A 27262-nucleotide genomic window follows, 5' to 3' on the forward strand; every position below is an offset into this window, starting at 1 on the left:
TTGTTTATCGCGGTACTGTGGTACATGCTAGAGCATCTGCTCATGGGTAATACTATCTTTCTACACGCTGTAAGTTCACCCAGTGAATGGAGGTCGAGTTTTAAGATGTTGTTCAGACAGACAAGGTTCTGGGTTGATAACGTGTCCAAAGGTTTTATATACACCCAATACAGAAAGTGTTACCCATGGTCTAAGTTTAGCTGAAGAGGGTGTCTCCGAATTGAAAAAAAAAAAAAGGATATTGGGATACCTGCTCTGTCAAATATTTTAAAAAATGTAAAAAAAAAAAAATAATGGGAGTCTGGTACATTATGACTAGGAATGTAGACCTGAGATGATTGTGCAGTTCGACATCCATATCTACACCTACATCTATATAGATACTGCACAAACAGCCGTACGGTGCGTGGCAAAGGGTACCGTGTAATACTACTAGTCATTTACTTCCCTTTTCTACTCGCAAATAGAGCGAGAGGAAAACGACTGCCTGTATGTCTCCTTATGAACCCTAATTTTTCGAATCTTATCTTCATCGTCCTTACGCGCGATGTATATTGGCTGCAGTAGAATCGTTCGGTAGTCAGCTTCAAATGCCGGTTCTCCAAATTTTCTCGATAGGGTTTCTCGAAAAGAACGTCGCCTTCCGTCCAGGGACTCCCATTTGTGTTCCCGAAGCATTCCGTAACACTTTCGTGTTGTTAGAACATACCAGTAACAACAGCAGCCCGCCTCTGAATTGCTTCAACGTCTTCTTTCAATCCGACCTTGTACGGATCCCGCACATTCGAGCAGAACTCAAGAATACGTCCTATATGCGATCTCCTTTACAGATGAATCACGTTTTCCTAAAATTCTCCGAATGTACTGAAATCGATAGTTCGTCTTCCCTACCACAGTTCTCAAACGCACGTTCCATTTCAAATCGCTTTGCCAAATACACTATTGGCCATTAACATTTCTACACCAAGAAGAAATGCAGATGATATGAGGGTATTCATTGGACAAATATATTATACTAGAACTGACATGTGATTACATTGTCACTCAATTTGGGTGCATAGATCCTGAGAAATCAGTACCCAGAACAATCACCTCTGGCCGTAATAACGGCCTTGATACGCTTGGACATTGAGTCAAACAGAGCTTGGATGATGGCGTGTACATGTACAGCTGCCCATGCAGCTTCAGCACGATACCACAGTTCATCAAGATTAGTGACTGGCGTATTGTGACGGGCCAGTTGCTCGGCCACCATTGACCAGACGTTTTCAATTGGTGAGAGATCTGGAGAATGAGCTGACCAGGGCAGCAGTCGAACATTTTCTGTATCCAGAAAGATCCGTACATGACCTGCAACATGCGGTCGTGCATTATCCTGCTGAAAAGTAGGGTTTCGCATGGATTGAATGAAGGGTAGAGCCACGGGCCGTCACACATCTGAAATGTAACGTCCACTGTTCAAAGTTCCGTCAATGCCAATAAGAGGTGACCGACACGTGTAACCAAAGGCACCCCATACCATCACGCCGGGTGATACGCCAGTATGGCGATGACAAATACACGCTTCCAATGTGCGTTCACCGCGATGTCACCAAACACGGATGCGACCATCATGATGCTGTAAACAGAACCTGGGTTCAACCGAATAAATTACGTTTTGCCATTCGTGCAGCCAGGTTCGTCGTTGAGTACACCATCGCAGGCGCTCCTGTCTGTCTGGTAACCGCAACCATGGTCTCCGAGCTGATAGTCCATGCTGCTGCTAACTTCGTCGAACTGTTCATGCAGATGGTTGTTGTCTTGCAAACGTCCCCATCCGTTGACTCAGGGATCGAGACGTGGCTGCACGATCCGTTACAGCCATGCGGATAAGTTGCCTGTCATCTCGACTGCTAGTGATACGAGGTTGTTGGGATCCAGCACGGCGTTCCGTATTACCTTCCTGAACCAACCGATTCCATATTCTGCTAACAGTCATTGGATCTCGACCAATGAGAGCAGCAATGTCTCGATACGATAAACGGCAATCGCGATAGGCTACAATCCGACCTGTATCGAAGTCGGAAACGTGATGGTACGCATTTCTCCTCGTTGAACGAGGCAACACAACAACGTTTCATCAGGCAACGCCGGTTAACTGCTGTTTGTGTATGACAAATCGGTTGGAAACTTTCACCATGTCAGCACGTTGTAGGTGTCGCCACCAGCGCCAACCTTGTGTGAATGCTCTGAAAAGCTAATCATTTACATATCACAGAATCTTCTTCCTGTCGCTTAAATTTAACGTCTGTAGCACGTCATCTTCGTGGTGTAGCAATTTTAATGGCCAGTAGTGTACACTTTCCAGCATCGCAGGTTGAAGACGAAGAAATGTGAAAGTAGTTGAAGTTACTGGACGGGTAACGCAGTATGTTAAGGGGAATGAAAATCTAATAATCATGGGGATTTGGAAAGGAGTATTAGAGGTAGTATTAGGAGAAACGGTCTCGGGAGAATGTGGGATTGTTAGGAGATATTAGACAGGAGACAGAAATATCGAGTTCTACAATTGATTTGACTTCGTAACAGCAAAAACTGCTACAATAAAAGGAAAAATACTTGGAACTCGCCGGGAGATACAGGCAGATTGCAGCTGGATTATGTGATGGACAATCAGAGATTCTAAAATGAGAATTTGGATGTAAAGCGTACCCAGGAGAGCGTATAGCCTCAGATCACAATTTATTAATGACGAAGACTAGACTAGAGGTTAGAAGAATCATCCAGAATAGTCAGTGTGGAAAGAACTGGTGTAGAAAGTAATGAGGGACGATGCGAAACGTTTGGATGTCACTGAAGATGTGGATACTGCGAAAAGGAATACTACAATAGCCGTTGAAGTTGAAAAGGAGTGCACATCAGTGAAAAATGCAATCACAGATGTTAGAAACATAAACAACTGTACTAGGAAAATAATGACAAAAAACCATGGGGAACAGGAGAAATATTTAAGTTGATGGACAAAAGAAGGAAGTACAAAAATGTTTAGGGAAATGAAAGAGGAAGTATAAAGTGTGTAGGCAAATACAGCAATATAGATCACTTAGGAATGAAATAAATATGAAGTGCAGGGAAGCTAAGAGGAAATGGCTACATGGAAATTGGAAAAGAAATGATCCATAAAAAAAACAGATGCTCCATACAGAAAGTCAAAATAACAAATATTAAAAGCACGTGCGGTAACATTAAGTGGGTAATGAGAATTCCACCGTTAAACGCAGAGAAGATAGAGAGTAGAGAGAAATGGTGCATTGAAAAATTGTCTGATGACGTGATAGAAGAAGAAGTTGGAGGCGATATGGAAGAGATGGGTGATCAATTCTGAGAGTTAGAACCGAAAAGGGCTTTGGAAGACCTGAGATCAAATAAGGCAGAAGCAATAAAAAATATTCCACTGGAATTTATGAAATGAGTGGACGAAGTGGCAACAAAACGACCTAGAAACTGACGACATACCATCATACTTCCATAAAAATATCATATGCACAGTTCCGAAGGCAACAGGGAAAGGTTAGTGGGATAACTATCGCTCAATTAGCTTAGCAGCTCATATTTTCAAGTTACTGACAAGAAAAAGATACATAACAAGGGAAAAGAAAATTTAGGATCTATTTTGTGACAGTTTCAGGTAAGGTAAAGGCATCAGACAGGCAGTTCTGACGTTATACTTGACAAAGTAAACAAGACTGAAGAAGACTCTAGACACGTTCACAGGATTTGTCGACCTAAATAGCGTTCTAAATGTAAAATGATGCAAGATGTTCGACATTGCGGGAAAATAGGGGTAAGCAATACGGAAGGCGGGTACAAAATGTACGAGAAAAGAGAGAGAACAATTAAGATGTAAGACTAAAAACGAAGTTGTCTGATTAAAATTTCTGTTAGTCGTTTGGGAATGTTATAACTAAATGTACTATTAATTTAGCCCAAATATCCTCTGTAACGGAAAACTTAATTGTTAGTGTCGTTGAATAAAATAAGTGGCACATGCAGTAATTAAACTCTTGCTTCTCGGGCCAACTCTAGAATTGCAACACAGTAAGATACGACTGAAAACATTTATTAAGAGTGACGATGCCAAATGATAACAATTTGATGTGTTGCCCTGGATGTCCTACACTTAATATAGTGGAATCCAAATTACTTTTCTGTCTTTAGGCTGTCTACGCTATTGTTACTACGACCGATTGTATTACGCAGACACTAGTTATTGTCCTAATACTCTGGGAATCGCGACAGCTCTGTACTGTTGTTGCGGGCACCGTAGTGAATCGACCGCAGGATCGGAACTGCGTCATCTAACTGCTGGATCGCAAATGTCAAAGAGTTTGCGGCGCGTCGTGTTGTGTGCCTATCGGCGGAAGGATTTCCATTCTCATCCGTATGGGGCGGAAGAAATGTTGTCCACGGTTGACAGTACTAAATCTGGCGGCTGACAGTACTTTCTTTGACGAATATGATGTGCCGAATGGACATGGCGCAGAAGAAAAAAGTGGTTCGAATATGGGGGGACTAACTGGAGGCTGATTCTTAGAACAGGGAGGCGCCAGGCGAGCGGATATGCCTGTGTGGTAACGGTCTCTCGTGGCATCTGCTGCTTGCCGTTACGCCTGGTACACAACAAAGGCAAGAATGCAGTCTTCCGCCGCTACTGTTCACTCTATATATCGAAAAAGCAATGATGGAAATAAACGAAAGGTTGGCGTGTGAGATTAAAATTCAGCGTGAAAGGGTATCAATGAGTGCCGTCACCAGACGTTGTACGTCTGCGGCGGTTTGAATGTCCACGCTAAGTGAGCTGTTGTTACCCAAGCACTATAACGCAATGGAGCTTTAGTGGGCTTTCCGCTAAATAATGCATTGCGGAAATTTTTTAACCCAGGATGCCAGCATATTTTGTTAAAATAATGAGCTGTGGCAATTGTTTAACGAATGAGGGCAGTTCGGAAATCAACCTCCTTTTGGGTGGAAATAAAAAAACTTGGATGAAACAAAATTATTGTATATATCTTGAAATTACAGCTCTTTGCTTTTTTTCGACATCATCTAAATTTAAGCATTTGTAGTTGCTGTTTACTAATTTAAAAATTACTTCTTCATAAAATTATGTCAATTGGGGACATATCCACTGTTGCACCCCATCTTGAACTTCGTCATCGTTGAAGTGCTACAGCACACAACACTTTTTCATTTGACCAGAGAGAGGAAAATCACTTCGCATCAGGTTTGGGCTCTACGGGGGACCATAAAAACGTTCCGATTGAAGTGTTACAAAATCTCTACGATTTTTCAGGCACTGTGATGTCGAGCTTTGCCATATAAAAACACAACATCAGTATCAGCGTACCGAAACGTTTATTTTCAGTGTCTCGCTAATGATTTTCAGAGTGTGACAGTACACTCAAGAAGTGATCGTCATTCCACGCTCTATAAATTCAACCAGTAAAACTACCCCGGTATCCACAAACACCGCAGTCTGACCTTTGTTGGTACAGAATCCACCAGGGAAAGCTTGATCAGGAAAGCAAAGGACTGTTGTTTCTTTTCGACATTTACGTGTGAATGTCATCCAAGCTTCGTCACCAGCATGAAAAGAAGTCCTTTCATTTTGTGGATCTCTGTGAGATATTTTGGTACCGACCAAGCACAGAACTTGTAGCAACCTATCTTTGACAGCCTTGTACAAAATCCTACCAGAAATTTATGGGAGCAATTCAGGAAGTTGAGATATGGCGAGTCTTCGAATTTAACGAACTGTTACGTCAGTTTTCTTGACAACATCGTTACGCACAAAACTCCTCTCTTCATAACACCTCTTCGTCATGTACGTTTGTTCTCCCACTTTTAAAAGATCGGACCCATTGCCACACAACACCTTCATTCATAACTCGTGGATCGTATACTCGTACAAGGTACAGCTGACGATCGATATCACGGGCTTAAATGTTATGCTCTGAAATAAATCTTATATCACTCGCATTTCGCAGATTAATTTTTAAAATAACAGCGTTCATATTTTAAGGTCAAAGCAAGCGAATGTGCGAAGGAACGAGGTTGACACTTTTACATTTGGACGCTTACTGAATCACAGAACGTGCAAATGTGGCAGTAGTGGCACATATATACTAATTTTACGCTAGAACGGTTGTTACTTTTTCGCAGCAATTGCATTTTCCTCTTAGAATGGAAACAGATGACAAAGACAATAACTGGAAACATTCGGAAGAAAACTCCATTCTAGATTAAACGTAAATATTTACTCTGGAAGGATGTTTGGATAAATCCACCAACTCTCAGAACTGCTCAACTTCTCATACGATTTAGTTCCGACGGTATCTTGGCGCCTAGGGAAAAAAATTACCCATATTACCAGCCATGCGATATCGCTCACATATTCACTTACGGGACAGTAGGTTACCACGAAACTGTATATCTATGGGACTGAATGTTGTTGAAACCAATCACGAGGAAAATTCTTACAGAGTGTCCAAAAGTCCGTCAAACATTAAGTCAGTACTTCACGGAATAATGTAAGCAGAGAGATAATAATTGAGACACATGAGTGAAACGCCATGGGGTTTTACTGAAACTAAAAAAGTGCACAAAATGGCTAAAAGAAGGCGCTTCATATAATACAAAAGCGATAATTGGCATGACAAATGATTTTTTAGGAAAGACAATGTTGTTTAACAAATGCTAAACATGTCAGCCGCCATTTGGCAACAATTACTGTAGATGGGAGACAATGTTGCGAGCAGCACTATGCAGCATATCAGTAGTTATGGTGAGCAATTACAATCGGATGTCGTCTTTTAGCTTACCTAATACGGCCGGAAGTTGTGGTTAACTAGCAACTTCGGATAACCCCACAACTAGTAATCGCACGGATTGAGATCTAAGGACCAGGTGCGCCAAACATGACGGACTTGGCGGTTCAGCACGCCGTACTCACCAAACAATGTGTGCAAGAGATCTTCCAAACATGTAGCAATAAGGGGTGGAGCCCCATGCTACATAAAATCCGTGCCTTTCAGCAGGTATTTATCAATGACGCTAGGGATGATCTGACTCCCTCGCTCAGTACAGTTCACATGATTCTCATGCAGCATCACTGATTTGTTGCTCTCTAGCGCCACCTGTTGCCGAGTATTTGCACTCGTTTTTGGTTTCAATAAAACGCCATGTGATTTCAGGCGTATTCGTCAGTTTTTACCTAGCTACATTATTCTTTGAATTAGAGCATTTGCAATTGTTACAGACTTTTCGGTCATGTTGTGTGTGGGCGTTAGAATGATTTCAGTTTTCAAGACTAAATCACCTATATGGTTTTATATATTAATATTTAACAAAGGACGGGTATCTATAGCGGTTCTTTGGTACTTCGGAAAACCATAGGAAAATAACTAAGGAATATTACATTGACAGGCGGTTGGTAACTTGCAATAATTTTAATAGCAATCTCTTACTGGAAATAGTCTTGGTATTTATGGAGATGCATAATTAAAAGTTTTTAGATTGCTTTTAAGACTGTGTGCAGACTGTGTCCACTGACAGCGTCTGACAGCATGCACTCTGTTGTAATCTCAGTTGCGTATGTTTTGCTAGCTTGTGGGTGTCTTTAAGTCGAGGAGAATCCCCTGGAGTGCAGCCTAATTTGTTTGTGGTGGAAACAGGGGGTAGGTATCTGCTGGTGTGGGGAATGCTTGACCATTACTGTGACGGACAGTGGGGAATTCTCTGTTTATCAGGTATGCACAGGGCATTTTCTGGCAAATACTGGCAGCCAATGTGTTTGTGATGTCGGCAAGTTAAAGCCGTTTCGTTTGGTATATAGGAGTGGCGGTATTTCCCTGGATTAGATTATGTATATACACGAGGTGTAGATGTGTCGACTGTCTCAGATACACTCCTGGAAATTGAAATAAGAACACCGTGAATTCATTGTCCCAGGAAGGGGAAACTTTATTGACACATTCCTGGGGTCAGATACATCACATGATCACACTGACAGAATCACAGGCACATAAACACAGGCAACAGAGCATGCACAATGTCGGCACTAGTACAGTGTATATCCACCTTTCGCAGCAATGCAGGCTGCTATTCTCCCATGGAGACGATCGTAGAGATGCTGGATGTAGTCCTGTGGAACGGCTTGCCATGCCATTTCCACCTGGCGCCTCAGTTGGACCAGCGTTCGTGCTGGACGTGCAGACCGCGTGAGACGACGCTTCATCCAGTCAAAAAACATGCTCGATGGGGGACAGATCCGGAGATCTCGCTGGCCAGGGTAGTTGACTTACACCTTCTAGAGCACGTTGGGTGGCACGGGATACATGCGGACGTGCATTGTCCTGTTGAAACAGCAAGTTCCCTTGCCGGTCTATGAATGGTAGAACGATGGGTTCGATGACGGTTTGGATGTACCGTGCACTATTCAGTGTCCCCTCGACGATCACCAGTGGTGTACGGCCAGTGTAGGAGATCGCTCTCCACACCATGATGCCGGGTGTTGGCTCTGTGTGCTTCGGTCGTATGCAGTCCTGATTGTGGCGCTCACCTGCACGGCGCCAGACACGCATACGACCATCATTGGCACCAAGGCAGAAGCGACTCTCATCGCTGAAGACGACACGTCTCCATTCGTCCCTCCATTCACGCCTGTCGCGACACCACTGGAGGCGGGCTGCACGATGTTGGGGCGTGAGCGGAAGACGGCCTAACGGTGTGCGGGACCGTAGCCCAGCTTCATGGAGACGGTTGCGAATGGTCCTCGCCGATACCCCAGGAGCAACAGTGTCCCTAATTTGCTGGGAAGTGGCGGTGCGGTCCCCTACGGCACTGCGTAGGATCCTACGGTCTTGGCGTGCATCCGTGCGTCGCTGCGGTCCGGTCCCAGGTCGTTGGGCACGTGCACCTACCGCCGACCACTGGCGACAACATCGATGTACTGTGGAGACCTCACGCCCCACGTGTTGAGCAATTCGGCGGTACGTCCACCCGGCCTCCCGCATGCCCACTATACGCCCTCGCTCAAAGTCCGTCAACTGCACATACGGTTCACGTCCACGCTGTCGCGGCATGCTACCACTGTTAAAGACTGCGACGGAGCTCCGTATGCCACGGCAAACTGGCTGACACTGACGGCGGCGGTGCACAAATGCTGCGCAACTAGCGCCATTCGACGGCCAACACCGCGGTTCCTGGTGTGTCCGCTGTGCCGTGCGTGTGATCATTGCTTGTACAGCCCTCTCGCAGTGTCCGGAGCAAGTATGATGGGTCTGACACACCGGTGTCAATGTGTTCTTTTTTCCATTTCCAGGAGTGTATATAGGAGCAGCTCTGTGGAGAGCATTCAGTTGTGCTTGCAATTCCTCTGTGAGGGATACTACATCAGTTTAGGGATGTGTTATAAGTCCGTGTTTACTTAGTATTTTCAGTCATTATTTAAAGGTCTGCTATGGCAAATAATGTAGTGATGTTACTGTTTTAACATACTATGATGTTATTGTTTTTTTTTTTAAAATGGTGCAAGTAACTTGTTGCTGTGTACGTGTCACAATGCGTTGTCAGTGTAAATACCACTGTCTCAAACAAAGAGGAACAGCTCTGTAGGCAGCATTCAGTTGTGCTTGCACTTCCTCTGTTGGAGCTGCTGCATTAATTTAACGATGTGTTGTAAGTGTGTGTATATAATTAGGATTTTCAGCCATTACTTACAAGTCTGCTATGGCCTTTGCTGCAGAGATGTTACTATTTTAACGTATTAGGATGCTATTCTTTTAAATACCGGTGGTGCAGATTTAGTGACATGTTGTGAGTGTAGATACTGCGATTTTTCTGTAGCAATTTTGCAAGTCTACATAGGGTAACCTTATAGTGACATCACACACACACTGCTAATGTAAGGATAGCGTACACTTGGTTATTTTTTATGCCAATGATGAGGGTAACTGTTTTTACAATGTCAGTTTGCCCCACACTGATGATGCATTTAGGCTGTAGATTTTATATTTAGCAGATGCTTATTTGTTGTTGAACAATGATGAACGGAAACGAAATCATATTTTGTGATCAGGCCTGAAGATAATATGATTTCAAGTGGTTCCTATGAGCCAACGTGTGAATGTGTGTGGAGGGGCATACAGCCAGCACACTGCACTCTTGGCCATTGTAGACCTTTAGACCTTGCAGGAGTTGCCTCTCAATCAGGTTGCTTCTCAGCTGGCATCACATGGCTGATTGCACCCTGTTCCAGTCTCTCCACCAAGGAAAAATCGTAGACAGTGTCAAAAATTGAACCTGGGTCCTCTGTATGGTAGCCCTCTACACTAACCACTTAGCATTCGATGCAGACTTGTTAAATAATGCATTATCGAAACTGTTAAACTTTGAATATAAGTGTACATGTTAAAATACGACACTGCGCTAGTAACTCAACAAGTGGTATCGATGTAATTTGTTTAAATATTGCACTGTGAAGAAACCAGCTAAAACTGTAAATGGCAAATGGAGGTAGCCTGCTTACAGAATATTCCTAATACACGACTGCTAATTGTATTAATATAGATACAAATATGCCGAGAACTTAAATGATCATTATGTTAATTAAGATACAAAATATTAAGGGCGACCATTATAGACCATTAATTATGGTAAAATTGGATACCATTTTTTAAAAAAATGGTTCAAATGGCTCTAAGCACTATGGGACTTAACATCTGAAGTCATCAGTCCCCTAGACATAGAACTACATAAACCTGACTAACATAAGGATATCACACACATCCATGCCCGAGGCAGGATTCGAGCCTGCGACCGTAGCAGCAGAGCGGTTCCGCACTCAAAGGCCACAGCGGCCGGTTGGATACCATATCTAAGAGGTATAACCCCATGTCACACAAAATTCGCCTAGAGGAGTTCGTGGACTAACATTTTACACCATATTGCAAAATATTTCAAGACATCGTATTTACATATATCATAGAAGGGAAACATGGGTATCTGGGCGAAACGAGTCAAAAATACAGTGATTGGAGCTGGAGTGCTTATGCCTTAGTTCTTGGGAATCATCAGTATGAACGTATCATCACTGCTGGTGTCAATCTGAAGGTGCTTGAGCAACTTCTATTGTTTATGTACGATGGCAACCCTGACGCATGGCACCACATTTGATTATAGACAAATATTGCAGGACAGATTTGAAGGAACATTGCGAAATGCAGCTGGTCATAGATCTGTCTGTTGAAAATGTTGTGTCGGGTGCATTGCTCGCATTGCACTATTTCTACCGACGTTTGAAGGGAACTATTGGGAGTTTCGTCCAGGCTGATCTTTCCAAGGTGATTGATTCACCAGGTAATTGACACAGAAGGATGATTGTAGGCGGTGCAAAGCGACCCTCAAGGAACCAGTGGACGTGTTCCCTTGTGGCAACAGTTTATTTGTTGCACTGTTCAATCTGATACTCAGAGCATGTATTCGACTACTAATCAGCTAAAACTGTAAGTACTTACAGAAAATGTCCAATACTTAACTGTTAGTTGCGTTACTTAAGATAGAAAAATTGTGACACAGCTCTTTTGGACCATTAATTATGGTAAAATGGCTACCGTTGTAAGCAGGAAAACATGGTGTCCTGCACAATTAGTCTAGATGTGTGAAGGGAAAAACATATTCCGCGATTTTGAGGAATACGCGCGGTTGTCACAAAATTATACTCATCCACATGCTGTAATGTCAGTTTAACCTCGTAAATCACGGTAATATTTGCAGTCATTTTTACAGTACGGTAACGGTTCTACTGTCACTTCATGATCCTTTTCCTCTCACTACAACATACAGAACAAGAATGATGAGGTCCACTCATTTGCTCAATAAATAAAAGGGCGAGGGGACAGCTTGATTTCTGTTGGTGCAGGGGTTTCCCTCCTTTTATAAACCATCTTTTTGTTTAAGAGTGGAAGAGGGGGAGTGACTGTACCACATATATATGTGCCTTATGTGAGTGGCTAGGCCTGTGGGCCTTCGATGGAAGGAGATGGGGGTGACCTTGAAAATCTTTCTCGCAGTTCCGTCAGATGTCAGGTGATAACATTATCTTGTCACCAGAAGACTTATCTCAAGCTCAGGGCCATCTAGAAGCCACAGTGCAACACTGTGCTAGCGAATCCCAATTTCGGGCACGAGTTTATTGGCCAGATGGACTCTTCGACGTCTGGAGTGATTGCTGTGATACTTCACGTATATGACAGTGGGAGGTGGCCTGGTCCTTTCCCGTCTACTGGCCTCTCTCATTCTAACTACTCTGTATACAGGCTTGAAGCCTTGTCAGTGCTGCTCGCTTAAGAGAAGGACACCGGATGTTTAAGCTAGAAACTGACAACCAAGCCCTTAGCTGGTTCATTGCAAGGCCCAGGCATACTAGGCGTATCGCGAAGTGGGTGGTTACGATCTCAACGTTTCATTTTAAGGTCAACACATATGGGAAGAGAGAACGTGGTCGCTGATGGTTTCAATCTAAAACATAATTTCAAAAACTGCTTGGAAACTGACGATGTCATCTGACGTATTACGTACAACTATTTGAAAAAATTGGTTTTAAAACAATGGCGGAATTGTGAAATAATGTTTTCGACAAAAAATCGTTACAAAACATGCAGCAAAAATCTAAATTAAAATATATCGCTAAAATGTACGTGCTACAGTAGAACTAACGCTGACTCACAGCGTATAAAAGGTATAACGTAATATATTTTATAAAGTAAACCTTTCGGCAACTTGAAAAATGTTGAATTGAGAAAACAACGTTTAAAGTTTCTTCCATGTTTTTTAATATTAAAATTGAACAAATATTTAACTGGAAATTCCAGCAGCTGGCCTTCGTCTCGTCAATATCGAAACAATCTCATTTTGAAGAAAGTTTGTCGATTCACTGGGTATCACCGAGGAGAACAAATTATTTTATATTCCGAGAAACCGCGGCTGTTGAAAGGCATGATGTTCACAAACTGCTGTTTATTAAAAATCAAAAGGTTTCGCGACTTAAAACCGCATCGTCAAGTGCACAAACGTTAAAATATCATAGACATACCTGTTACTGAATTGTAAATTTTGTCTAGGAGCGATGGGTATGTGTATGATCCTTTAAGATTGTTGCACCTTATGATGCGTCTTTAGGCCGTGAAACCGGTTGTGTTTTAATAAACAACAATTTTACCAGCTGTTAATGGAGTTCTTCCTAGCATCATACCGAGGACAATGCTGACCCCGACAAGCCGATTGTTGTCTAGCGGTCAAACAGAAAGCATTGAAAGGCACGCTTGGATAGCCACCGGATAGTGGATGGCTGGCAATAAGAGCCTGCTGCTTCATAGACGCGAGTACGGCACATCCGGTGAGATTTCAGTAAAGCAGTCTGTCCCTTGACTTATTGGAGTGTGTGAGCTGGGGTTAGTCTTTTAGCTGTGTGTGTGTATCTGGTTTGCAAGCAGCTCTCTCTCTCTCTCTCTCTCTCTCCTCTCTCTCGAGGCTGCGGCACATGTCATAAGGCTGCCTATTGCACAGGCGGTCTCGTATTTACTGGCAGTAGTATTGTCTGGCGTGTATATGAAATCGGTCTGTGTAAGCTTGACGATATTAATGTGCATCGCTGTCAAATGTTTCTGTGACCCACAGATTGCACCTGACTTTGAACGAGAGGGTTTAAATCGAATTGCCGGTTTGTTTGGTGGTATTCTACGAATCGAATTGAGTTTGTCTTGTTGGCGGGTAAACACCTAGGTAACATGCTGTTCGATTTATGTTAGGCATCAAAGCGATTTTAATTAAGTGGCAGTGTCTATTTCAGCAGGATCGTGGGTTCCATAAACTAAAGCTGAACTTCCTATGTGTTGGATGTTTTGTATAGTGTGAGTTTAGTTAGCTCTCTGCTTGTATTTACATAGAGTGCATTAGTGTGAAATCATTCTTTGCTTTTAATACTTTTTATTAATGTCGTTTTTGTTCTGTGGGGTTTGCTTGGTCACCATAGGCTTTAATTATCTGCTAGTGATTCTAGCATTTCGGTTCTATTTAGGAACCGTTCTTTTCTTAACAAAATTGGTTTGTTATTTTTGTTACCCAGGTGATGGATTTAAGATTAAAGCAATTTTAGTTAAGTTTCTATAAATTAATATTTTATTTGGTTGTAAAATAAAACGACGATAGCATATGTTCACTAGAGGTTTAACACAACCAAACCACTTCCAATCCCACTAGTACACAATGACAACGATAAGATTCGCTGATCAGATAGCTGTCCTCAGTGCAGATGACAAACAATTACAGTGTCTTTCGAATTAAATACAGTCCAAGAGTACGGAATACGGATGGCAAGTAAACCGGAGAAAATGGAAAAAAATAATAAGTAGAGACAGGAGAACAGAAGCAAACTGAACATCAAAATTAGTTAACACGACGGTAAGGAATGCTTCTACCTAGGAAGCCAAATAGCCCATCGGGAACGAAAAAAAAAATCGCAGACAAAGTGGAAGTTTCTAGCCTAAATAAATATATTAGTGTAAATGATAGGCCTTAATTTGCAGAAGAAATATCACAGCGTTGTACAGTAGTGAAGGATGGACTACGGGAAAACACATAGAAGCTTTTCAGATATGATGCTAAAGAAGAATGTTGACAATTCAGCGGGATAATAAAGAAAGGAACGAGGAAGCTTTACTCAGAATCGGCGAATAAAACATATTATGGAAAATACTGACACGAAACGGAACGGGATAACAAGACATATGATAAGACATCACGGAACAGCTTCCATGGTACTAGGCAAATTAGTAGAGGGTAAAAAGAGTATATGTAAGCATAAATTGAACTACTGCGAAGAAGTAATTGAGGTCCAAAAATGGTTCAAATGGCTCTGAGCACTATGGGACTTAACATCTATGGTCATCAGTCCCCTAGAACTTAGAACTACTTAAACCTAACTAACCTAAGGACAGCACACAACACCCAGCCATCACGAGGCAGAGAAAATCCCTGACCCTGCCGGGAATCGAACCCGGGCGTGGGAAGCGAGAATGCTACCGCACGACCACGAGATGCGGGCAGTAATTGAGGATATAGCTTACAAATGCTCCTCGGTGATGAAGAGGTTGACACAGGAGAGGAAGACGGTGAAGTCAGCATGAAACTAGTCAGGAGACCGATAGCTAAAACAAAGATTCTGCGAGGCCTGTGTCAGATTCAGTCCAGTGGTCCCACTGATAGCAGCTGGAGGCTATATAACAGGCGCTAACACTCGAGAATGATCTAGCAATTCCAGCCTCGTCATTCACTTGGGTCCACCTTGTCCGGAACAATTTACAGTTGCTACTCCTGTTTGAACGCAAAGTAAATCCGACTCATACCAGCCCTCTGCAGCGCTAGGACATCTGTTTGACATCCTGGTATATTTATTTGTGTATATCACACGTTTACGGTCGGTCTGGACAATCCTGCTTTTCTCAAACAGTCTCTTCTTGTCCTTGACACTTATTGTCCTTGTCATGTATTGTCCAGATCAGCTGTTAACTCTCCGTGAACCTTCTGTAGATCGGCAAGGACATTTGCTGGAGTTAAAAGTGTACGACGCAATTGCCCATGTACTGCATGATCTATCGCTTCCTGTAAAGCAGTTCACTCTCGCATCTGCTACAGTATCCGGCAGTGATGCCGGCCGAAGTGGCCGTGCGGTTAAAGGCGCTGCAGTGTGGAACCGCAAGACCGCTACGGTCGCAGGTTCGAATCCTGCCTCGGGCATGGATGTTTGTGATGTCCTTAGGTTAGTTAGGTTTAAGTAGTTCTAAGTTCTAGGGGACTAATGACCTCAGCAGTTGAGTCCCATAGTGCTCAGAGCCATTTTTTGAACCGGCAGTGATCGTATGTGTCTAGCTACTGCTATTTTACCATCCGGTGGATCCTATTGGTTTCGCATTACGTTTACATCCTGATTCAGTGTACCACTGGTTCCTGTATTTATCCAGTATTATTTAATATGACCTGCTCCAACTTTGACATTTGAATGGTATTCAACTCCATAGCTGGTATGATGTTATTCGCTATTTCCTACAGATTTAAAAGTCTTATTTAAGTCCCCAATATCGTCGCATCTTCCGTTCCAAATGCTGTTTTCAGTAATTTCCTATCTGTTTTTAGTCATCCCCTTTTTTAAGCCTTTGCGTGTGGTGATAGATTCATTACCTTGCGCAACTGTTCTTGTAGCCATTCACTTGAGAGACGTAAGCCCAAGTGCTTTTCTCGTATCTCTTCTAAAAAATGGTTCATATGGCTCTGAGCACTATAGGACTCAACATCTGAGGTCATCAGTCCCCGAGAACTTAGAACTACTTAAACCTACCTATCCTAAGGACATAACACAGATCCATGCCCGAGGCATGATTCGAACCTGCGACCGTAGCAGTCGCGTGGTTCCAGACTGAAGAGACTAGAACCGCTTGGCCATATTGGCCGGCTCGTATCTCTTCTAATACCCCTTATGTTCGGCCTTGAGATGTAATCTAGCGAATATTTCCTCCAGCTATCACGCCTCATTTCACTTCCTATGTATTTTAAGTCAAACTCTATGTCCAATAATAGCTCTTTAGTATGAAATGCTCCTGTCTCGAGAACAGAATTCCACCTTCTAGATGCTAATTCCGTAATTTATTCAATAATTCTCCACTGAAGATGTGTAGAATCGCCAGAAACACCCCACACGTCATGATCATTCTCACTGGTACCGCCACCCCGGCAGAAGCGAATCCATATCACTCTCCCTCCTCTCCAAGTCCTGACTGCACATGGTCCACTAACAGTATGCTACGTACCGGCACAATCACCAAAACCTATCACTAAATGAAACACAAATCTCAGTAACCTAACATAATGAAAAAACCTCAGAAAAGTAAGAAAACGATTTAAATACAACACAATATACTAAACCGCTTCGGTATACATTCCGAAAGTCTCATGACCAGGTGTACCATGTGTACACACTTCGACCTTCTTGCTTCCGATTCTGCACTTTGCACATTACCTCGTTCACAGGTAGCGGTGGTGGCACCTGTGGTAAAGCTCCAGGGAATCGTTAGCAGAAATGAGAACAATGTAAAACTTAATATCATGATTGCTGATCACGAAGTAGATGAAGTTACGGAATTCTGCTTTCTTGGCAGCAAAACAACCAATGACCGACGGAGCAAGTAGGACATCAGACGGAGATTAGCACTAGCAAAAACGACAGTCTCTTAATATCAAATACAGGCCTTAACGTGAGAGAGAAACAGCATTTGAGATGTGGGGCTACAGAAGATTGTTTAATATTAGGTAAACTGATAGGGGGTATACAACGAGGAAGTTCTCCGCAGAATCGGGGAAAACACTGACAAGAAGAAGGGAAAAGTTGGTAGGACACCTGTGAAGACATTAGAGAATAACATCCATGGTACAAGAGAAAGCTGTAGAGGGTAAAAACTGTAGAGGAAGACAGAGATTGGAAAACACCCCACAAATTATTGAGGACAACGCTTGCAAGTGCTAGTCGTACTTGAAGAAGTTGGCACAAGAGAGGGGTTAGTGGCGGCTCACATAAAACAAATCTTTGACTAACGTCTCAAAAACGTCCTATTATCCATTGTTCTTTATGGCAAGTGGCTTGACGACACATGATCGTGAGCCTCTTTTGGCACTTCTTTCTTTTGTGCTGCTGTAACATGTGGCGTGTTGCATGCAAAAATCGTCTCCTACACTCTTTTGCAAAACTTCTCGAGTAGGTAGATCAAGTAACGTAACATATCATCAACTCAGTGGAAATGAATGAAATAGCATGTTGCCAGAAGTCTCTCAGTCGTGCACAGGAAACTGTGTCTCACATTTTATGAGCCCTATGTGGCTGTAGGGCCTAATGGCACCATCCCCACAGCATGAGGCACCTGCAGGTATGGGAAAAGACAATTGCGTCAACCAGTGAGGAGTTATGGTGTTTTTCATTACAAAATGTCCAGAGATAGTATTTGAATGACTTCACACAAGGAAGAATAATGGTGAATCTGGAGGATTGGTAAAGCATGACGAGTGTAGCCCACATATTTTGTATTGCTGACAACATTGTTTCGCTGCATGGAGAGCGTTCCAAATCACAGGCACTGCAGCCCGAACGAGATGGTCGACCGTGGTCAACTGCAGAGGCAAATGACCAGCACATTGTGCAACAGGCAAGAAGGTACCCACCTCAAACAGTGGATGAAATAACAGCCACGTTTAATAGGGCTGGAGCATGCTATCTCACGCTGTACAGTGAGTGTCACAGCGATTTCATGGGGGTGATCTCTTTGTTCGATGACCAGTATATTGTGTACTGTTGACACCTGCAAATCGGCAGTATCTTTTGAAATTGTGCTAAGACCATAGTGACTGAACTAATTAGGAATGGCTTTGTGACCTTCTTTCAGATGAGAACCGATTCAGTCTGAGTAGCGATTCTGGACCAATCCTCGTATGGCTAGAGGGGGAACACATAATGAATCCAGAAACGTTGTCAAACCAGATCATTTTTCGTAGGTGTTAAGGCTTGGGGAGACATAGTATATCATGGCTGTACTCAACTCCAAATGTTTGAACAAGGTAACTCCCTGGCAAATGTTATTGTGGCACTGTACTACTTCCTGATGTAAGGATGTGTTAGGACCTGACTTCATTTTTACAGATGACAATACCTGGCCGCTACGAAAAGTGCAAGTGGACAGTCTCTAGGAACTGGAGAATATTTGGTGAATGAATAGCTTGCCTGTTTCCCCAGCGCATATCCTGTCTAGCATATGTCTAACGCACTATAGAGATGTATTTAGCAAGCCAACATGCACCAGCGGCCATCCAGTAGTTGTCAAATGTACTGGTTGAATAACGGAATGCCCTTCAATGACAACTCCTTGCCAACTTTTTAGCCAGTATGGGACCACGTTGCGGAGCAAGCATTACCGTCTATGGTGGCCACACGCACTATTGCGAATAGTATTACACGTTTTGAGATGTCCAGAGGATCATCATAAGCCATGGAGACATCCTTGTAATTATTGTCATTGAATGAAAGTGTCATTTCTTTTCGTCTCTATGCATATCTTTCAGGTACCTTCTATATTATACTGTAACAGATCTTTCTGTGTATGGTCCAAGAGTCATACACTTGTGTTAGTTGGCACTGAAACACCATGCAATAGCAACTTTCGTCCTCAAGTTGTGCACACCAGCGTACGTAACAATCAATTGTGCACAGTGAAGTGTTGTTGCATTTTTAATAGCTGGCAGTCAAGTCCCCATACGAAAAATATCTTTCTTCATAGCCCAACGATGTTGCAGTGTTTCTTTCCCTGTTTGTGGACTAGCTTAAGATCGAAGTCAATAAATTTCATTGCTCATCAAGTCAACCTACTCGAGGGATCTTTAGCCTTAGCAGGCTCTTAAATTCCACATTATCAGACATGACTCTGAATCAGTAGTAGATGTTAATATAGGTTCTTGTTTCAGAAGAACTTTGCTTGTTTTTGTCAGTATGTGTTTTAATTCCCCTTTGCCTGTGCCTTCGTTTTCTATTTTGTTGCTATCAAGAATCTCAACAAGGGGGGTGGGGAGTGGACGATGGAGCAGATTCTGTTCTCCAAAAGACCATTTTGAAAACGTGCTTAATTTTTTTTTAAAATACTTATACATCCATACTTCTTAACTAACTTTCTGAGAATAGGGTAGCATAAAAATTAAGCTTGTCGAAAATACCAAGAAATTCAAGAAAATAGAAAGCCACTTTGCAGACCACCACTTGCTTTAGTCATAAACATATCTCTGAATGATGCTAAGTGTTACTGTATTTACATAAAGAGAAGTATTTTCTTTTCAAGAACCTACAAATCATGAGCTACATTCTTAATTTATTATTTATGAAGTTAGTGAATTTACTAAAAATGGTTCAAATGGCTCTCAGCACTATGGGACTTAACATCTGTGGTCATCAGTCACCTAGAACTTAGAACTACTTAAACCTAACTAACCTAAGGACATCACACACATCCATGCCCGAGGCAGAATTCGAACCGGCGACCGTAGCGGTCACGCGGTTCCAAACTGAAGGCTTAGAACGGCACGGCCACAACGGCCGGCGAATTTACTAATGGCACTTTTATTACCTATGTCTACAGTCAGTTTCACAACTCAAATTAATAATCAAATTAATTAATTTAATAAGATTGAACCATAAATTGCTGGTGTACCCAAGTAACACAACAATAAAATAAAAGCAGTGAATCATTGAGGTATTATGAATGAGAGTAGTGGTGTATTAAAAATTTACAAAATAATGATAAGTTTGAAACTTCCTGGCAGATTAAAACTGTGTGCCCGACCGAGACTCGAACTCGGGACCTTTGCCTTTCGCGGGCAAGTGCTCTACCAACTGAGCTACCGAAGCACGACTCACGCCCGGTACTCACAGCTTTACTTCTGCCAGTACCTCGTCTCCTACCTTCATATCAGCGCACACTCCGCTGCAGAGTGAAAATCTCATTCTGGTAATGATAAGTTTATTAATCGTTTTATAACTACAACAAGCTGATAAATCTTACACAAAAAATGACGAACACAAATTAGAAAAATGATGGTGTTAGATTTCCAAAGCAAACATTGCACTAGAAGCGATACAAATTATTAATCCCTTTTACAACACAATCTGATTTTGTTTACATGAATCCACTGTGAGACCGAATACTATTCAACTACCACCATGTATGCCACATGCTATGATTCACCTGCGAACAAATGGTTCAAATGGCTCTGATCACTATGGGACTTAACATCTGAGGTCATCAGTCCACTAGAACTTAGAACTACTTAAACCTAACTAACCTAAGGACATCACACACATCCATACCTGAGGCAGGATTCGAACCTGCGATCGTAGCGGTCGCGCGGTTCTAGACTGAAGCGTCTAGAACCGCTCGGCCACTTCGGCCAGCTCACCTGAGAACAGGAAGCTGTGAATATCATTTAACATCCTTATGCCAATGCAACAGTATTTTATTCTTTCACCTTGATTCAGGCGGCAGCAGAAAATGGCGCACTGTGGGCAAGGAGCGACGCGCTGCACCAGTTGCAATGTTTTCACCCATCCTCGAAAATTTTCAAACTACATAGTCTGGCATTCTGCTTATCATAACGCATGAAACTTCTTTTTCAGAGGTCTGAAATCTCGGCAGATTTCGGTGTGAGGTGCGCCTGTTCGCTGGTCTGACCAAACCAATTTGACTCACGGGCCCGATAGTGCGTACTGGAATTGTCAAACGTCAGACAACCGACTCAGGACGAATAAGTTGACCCTAATCATTCGAGATGATGTGCAGTTCCACTACTGGTAAAGTTGAAAGCTGACACTGGCCCTTAGTCCACCACAGGATACAGAGCACAAGTCTCACCCACTAGGGAAAGATCTGAAGTTCTCCGCAAGGGGACCACCAGAACACGAAGAGGGCAAAGAATCCCAACAACTATCCACCAAGCCTCGGTACGAGTGCTGAGTTATCAAAAACGAAAAGGCCTCCACACTGTAAAAACCAATCAAACTATACTCACTGAATATCCCTTCTTGACTTCTGTTGGCATGATAGGCAGTCCAGATACAGCACTGAATTTTCCCGCACTGGGAGAGCAATCCTCCACTTTGCATGTCGGTAGAGCCGATCAGCCACTCCAAATTTCTCTTGTCTGAAAAATGGAGATTTTAGAATAGGGAGGCGTCATTCTCAGGGTTAGCCTGGTCATGTTTAACAAAGAACGTCTAGTTAGAAGGGACCACAGTCGCTCATTTATGGAAGATGTAATATTTCCACGTCGACCATTTTCAATATCTGAAAGAAGGCTATTAAGCTTCCCAGACAGTTAGGCCCGTGAACCATTTTTTTCAGTGCGCAAAGAGAACCTGGAGCCTCCCTGGCATCAGGGGTGTTACAGTCTTGCCTCGACTAAACACATGCAGCGGCCAGTTTGCCTGTATCATCCCAGCTTCTGAGATGAGAATACACGAAGTTTTATAATCTTCCCACCATTTGCACAAAGGTTCAATTTACAACAGCCTCTATTAAATGGCTTCCTCCAACCACTTCCTGTCAACTGGCCATTTTTGCGATGGACTGCCGCCTGGCCCATGTAACTGTTTTGCGAACCAGCAACCTCCCGTCCGACCCTAAGCAGAAGAGTCCCTCTGCAGGTACAATCCACTGAGTGCTCCTTCCCAGGATCACTTACACATCCTGGTTGCTGCACTCACAATTTGTGGCTCCCAGTCTATCTCTCATTCCCTGTTCTCTGTCGGCTCCACTACAGTCCCTCTACAGGTAACACATGCAGTTGTAAGAACATTCTGCCCATAAATCCCTGATGTACAAAAGTCATAAACCATCCATACCAAATGTAGCACTGCGTAACACCGAGATAATGACCTAAAATACGAATATTAATGTGGCTGACAATGATGTCAACGTGAGAGAGTGGCGTGCCACCTCTCAACTTCATCTTCTTACCTATATGGGTGGGCTTGCACCCTATCAGCCTGCGAGGTAAACCCAGCCATTCACAGGACAGCTGCATCTCCTGTCAAAAACAAATTCGATACGTTATGAGAGTACCTAATGTTCCATGTTGGACAGCATGGCTATTTACCCAGTGCCACAGATCATCATATTGGTGCTGCCAGAGGACGGAAGGGGTGGACACAAGAGCGCTGCGATTTCTGGAGGCTTTAAAGGATGGTGGCATGGTCAATTGCTGGAGAGATACATAGAAGACAGTCCTGGGTGGAGCCAAGTCCTATGGCCTGAAGAAGTTTGTGTACGAGATGGTTACCAAGTGAGATGATAGGGGAGATGATAGTCAGTATGGGCTAGAAACTTATGGTCTAGAAGTGGCGTCTTTGATTAGTTAGCAAAAAGTCCTCGATACCGGGAAAAACCGCCATCACTTAACTTTTGAATAGTATTTAGCTGCCAAAGACGTCCGACCTAAGAAGTCACTGTTATTCAGCCAATGCCCTTGACAAAGTGAGCGGAGGAGTGGAGTGTGTTTCAGCCACTCTCTTGCCCTTGGCATTTGAACTGCCTCTAGAGGTGGAAGAATCAGCAATGATCAACGGCATGAAGATGTAGAAGGCACTGGAAACCACTGCATTAAAGACACACAATGTGTATCCACAGGACATGTGGCCTCTAATTGAAAAGTGTCATGAAGATCTCTCTATTGGTAAAAGATTCCGGATTAGTCCCCCGTTCGGATATCTGGGAGCTGACTACCATGGGGGAGGTGACTATGAGAAAAAGATTGAATAACTAACGAAAGGATACGATTCGACAAGTCGAAAGTTAGAAAATCTAAAAAGGGAAATGCAAAGGTTTGTTCTGAATATAATGGCCTCAATGAAGTGAAATTTAAAGAAGATAGGATTTCTGGTCAGATGACTATAGGGTAACATCAACAGCAGCAGAAAATGGTACAAGCGGAGTAGGAACCGTATGAATATGAAGACTTACGAGGTGAACAGTTCGTTGATAGAGTTGTTGTCGTCAGAATCGACAGCTTACCTATACCAAAATGATAGTTCAGGTATTCATGCCATCATCGCACGCTGATGGATAGATAGACAGAAAAATAACATGAGGATATTGTTTGGGTAGCCCAGTACATAAATGGATTTGAAAATCTAATAGTGATGGGGGACTGGATTGCAGTTATAGGAGAAGAGGTGGAAGAAGGTTTGTGGGAGAGTTTGGGCTTGAAACTAGGATTAAAAGAGAAGAAAGACTAATTGAGTTCTGCAATAAATTTCAACTAGCAATAGCGACTAAACTATTCAAGAATCACAGGTGGCTGAGGTATACTCGGAAAAGGATAGTAGATATGGGAAGATTTCAGTTGGATTACATCATGGTCAGACAGAGATTCCGATACCAGATACTGGACTGTAAGGTGTATCCAGGAGCAGATACAGACTCAGGTCACAATATAGTAGTGATGAAGAGTAGGCTGAAGTTTGAGCGACTAATCAGGAAGAGTCAGTATGCAAAGAAATGGGATACAGATGCACCAAGCGATGAAGAGATACGCTAGAAGTTCTCTAAGGCAATAGATACTGCTAGAAAGAGTAGCTCAGTAGGCAGTTCAGTTGAGAAGGAATGCATAACTCTAGAAAGAAGCTGGAAAGAGAAACATAGGTACAAAGAAGATAACTGCGAAGAAACCATGGTTAACAGCTGATCTATGAAATAAGGAATTACAAAAATGCTCAAGGAAATTCGGGAATACAGAAATACATGTCACTTAGGAACGGAAGAAACAGGAAGCACAGGGAAGCTAAGACGAAATGGATGACTTAAAAATGTGAAGAACACGAAAAAGAAACACTCAGTGGAAGGACGGACTCACTATACGGAAAATCAAAAACAAACTTAGGTGAAATTAATAGCAAGTGCGGTAACATTAAGTGTGCAATGGAAATACCATTGTTAAATGCAGAGAAGAGAGCGGGTAGTTGAGAAGAGTATACTGAAGGCCTCTATGAGGGTAATATTTCTCTGGTGTGATTGAAGACGAACCAGGAGTTGATTTAGAAGAGATAGGAGGTCCAGTAACAGATTCAGAAATTAAGAGCTTTAGAGGACTTAAGATAAAAAAAAGGCAGAAGGGACAGACAAGATTCCATTAGAATCGTTGAGGGATGTGGCAAAAAAACGAGTATTCACGCTGGTGTGTAGAATGTATGAGCCAGGCGCTATAGCATCTCACTTTCGAATTATCGTAAAATCAGCTTAACGTCTCATGCATCCAAGTCTGTGACAAGAAGAATATACAGAAGAATAGGAATGAAAATTGGCGATGTTTTAGATGACGATAAGTTTAGCTTTAGGAAACGTAAAGGCGCCTGAGAGACAACAATTTAGAGTGATTATACACTGTAGGCATGATTAAATGTGTTAAGCAGAATTTCATTATTGTGGAAAGCGCAAATCAGTTGGTTACTCAAGTGGTCTTAGGAGTTTATTGTGTCATTGATTTTATGTAATTGAGACTTTGGCTCACTCTTGTTGCATTAACATTTTTTGTTATTGTTTTTATGTGAAGGGGCTGTTCCATATGTTACCGCCTAGGAAGTTATTCTGACGTAGGTGGAGATAGTTTGATAGTGTTCTAGACATCTGGTGCTTTAGGTGTTTGGTGACGGTAATAATACAAAACCAAGGTGTAGTTTGCTGATACTAGATAAGGTTAAGTATTCTTTGGCATCGAATTTTTACAGCTACTATTTCCAAATACTGTATTTTTAAGAGTTGCAGTTTCTTTGAAGTTATGCTAAAGCACTGTACTAAACACTGATGTAGACCAATTATATGATTATTATACTCAATATGTTGGAGTAATTTATATAGTTTCTTGTTCTTATGACTATTATAATCTTAGGGACAAGTGAATATTAAAACTAAGTTGATGTCAACCTAAATTTGGTGCTTGGGGAGGGTGGGTGGCTGTTTCAATATGTGGTTCTCCATCCCCATATCGGAATCTTTGTGGCACACCTGCCTGCCTAAATAGAGAAACTCATTTAGTTTTACAGTCTCCTTCCCTAAACTATAGCCTCGACATAACCTGAACTAATTCTGACTATCCTTGTTGGACTGCTGTTGATTGTTCATTTCACTGTTATGTACACTGTTCGACCGATCATTCATTTTCCATGCCGCTCTGCTAGAATTAAATTAAATTGTGTCAGGAAAGGTTAATTTTCTATTTCTTCTCCCTGAACTTAAATTCATTTTTTTCAGACCTTTCCTTCGTTTACTTCACTTCTGAATTATGTGCCAATTAAGGGGGACAGGCTAGCACCAAATTTCACTTCTTCTACAAATGAAGTCTCCCTTTCAAGTACTTCGACTCTTATCACTACTGTCCGACTTCTGCATCACACTCCCTACATTTAACTCTGACAAATGCATAACTGCAAACAGTATGTTCCTGGCAACACTGTACAAAGTGTTTCGCAAATCAGAAAATGTTGTTTATTTACCTTATCTTGTAAGACACATCATTGGGTTAGTAGTGGTCTAGTGGCTAGAGTTATTACCTCTTTATCACAGGCCCCCCGGATCCCATTCCCGGCCGAGTTCAGGGTTTTTTCTGTCCGGTGACTTGGTGTTTGTGTTGTCTTTACCATTCCATCATCACTCATGAAAGTGGTTATATTGGACTGTGTACAGATTGGGAATGTGTACAGACGCTGATGACCGCGCACTTGAGCGCCCCACAAAACAAACATCAACATCATTGGGTTAGTATTACTTGAGATAACCCTACGCTTCTCTGGACCTAAAACTGAAACTCCTACAGATCGGTTCCTGCCAGTCATTCCATTCATCTGTGGATATTTGATAGTACTGCATTTCTCTTTAGCGAAATGTGCAATGTATACTGAGGTGAAAAAGTCATGGAATAGCGACATATAAAAATGGTGGTACTACCGCGCACACAAAGTGCAAAAGGGCAGTGCGTGGGCGGAGGTGTCATTTGTACTCAGGTGATTCACGTGAACAGATTTTGACGTGATTATGGCTACACGACTGGAATTAACGGACTTTGAACGCGGATTAGTAGTTAGAGCTAGATGCATGGGACATTCCATTTCAGAAATCATTAAGGGATTAAGTATTCCGAGATCCACAGTGTCAAGGATGTGCCAAGAGTACCAAATTTCAGACATTACACCCATCACCAGGGACATCGCAGTAGCTGATGGTCCTCAATTCATGACCGAAAGCAACGGTAATTGCGTAGAGTTGTCAGTGCTAACAGAAATAAATGTGGGACGTACTACGAATGTATCCATTAGGACAGTGCGGCGAAATTTGGCGTTAGTGGGTTATGGACGCATACGACCAACACCTGTTCCTTTGCTTATATCACATCACAGCAGCGCCTCTCTTTGGCTCGTGACCATATCGGTTGAACCCCAGACGACTGGAAAACCGTGGCCTGTTCGGTTGAGTCCTGATTGCAGTTGTTACGAGTTGATGTTGTCGTTCGAGTGTGACGCAGTGCTGACGAAGCCATGGACCCAAGTTGTCAACAAGGCACTGTGCAAGCTGGTGGTGGCTCCATACTCGTGTGC

The sequence above is a fragment of the Schistocerca cancellata genome, chromosome 8, assembly GCF_023864275.1.
Source record: "Schistocerca cancellata isolate TAMUIC-IGC-003103 chromosome 8, iqSchCanc2.1, whole genome shotgun sequence".
NCBI lineage: Eukaryota > Metazoa > Arthropoda > Insecta > Orthoptera > Acrididae > Schistocerca > Schistocerca cancellata.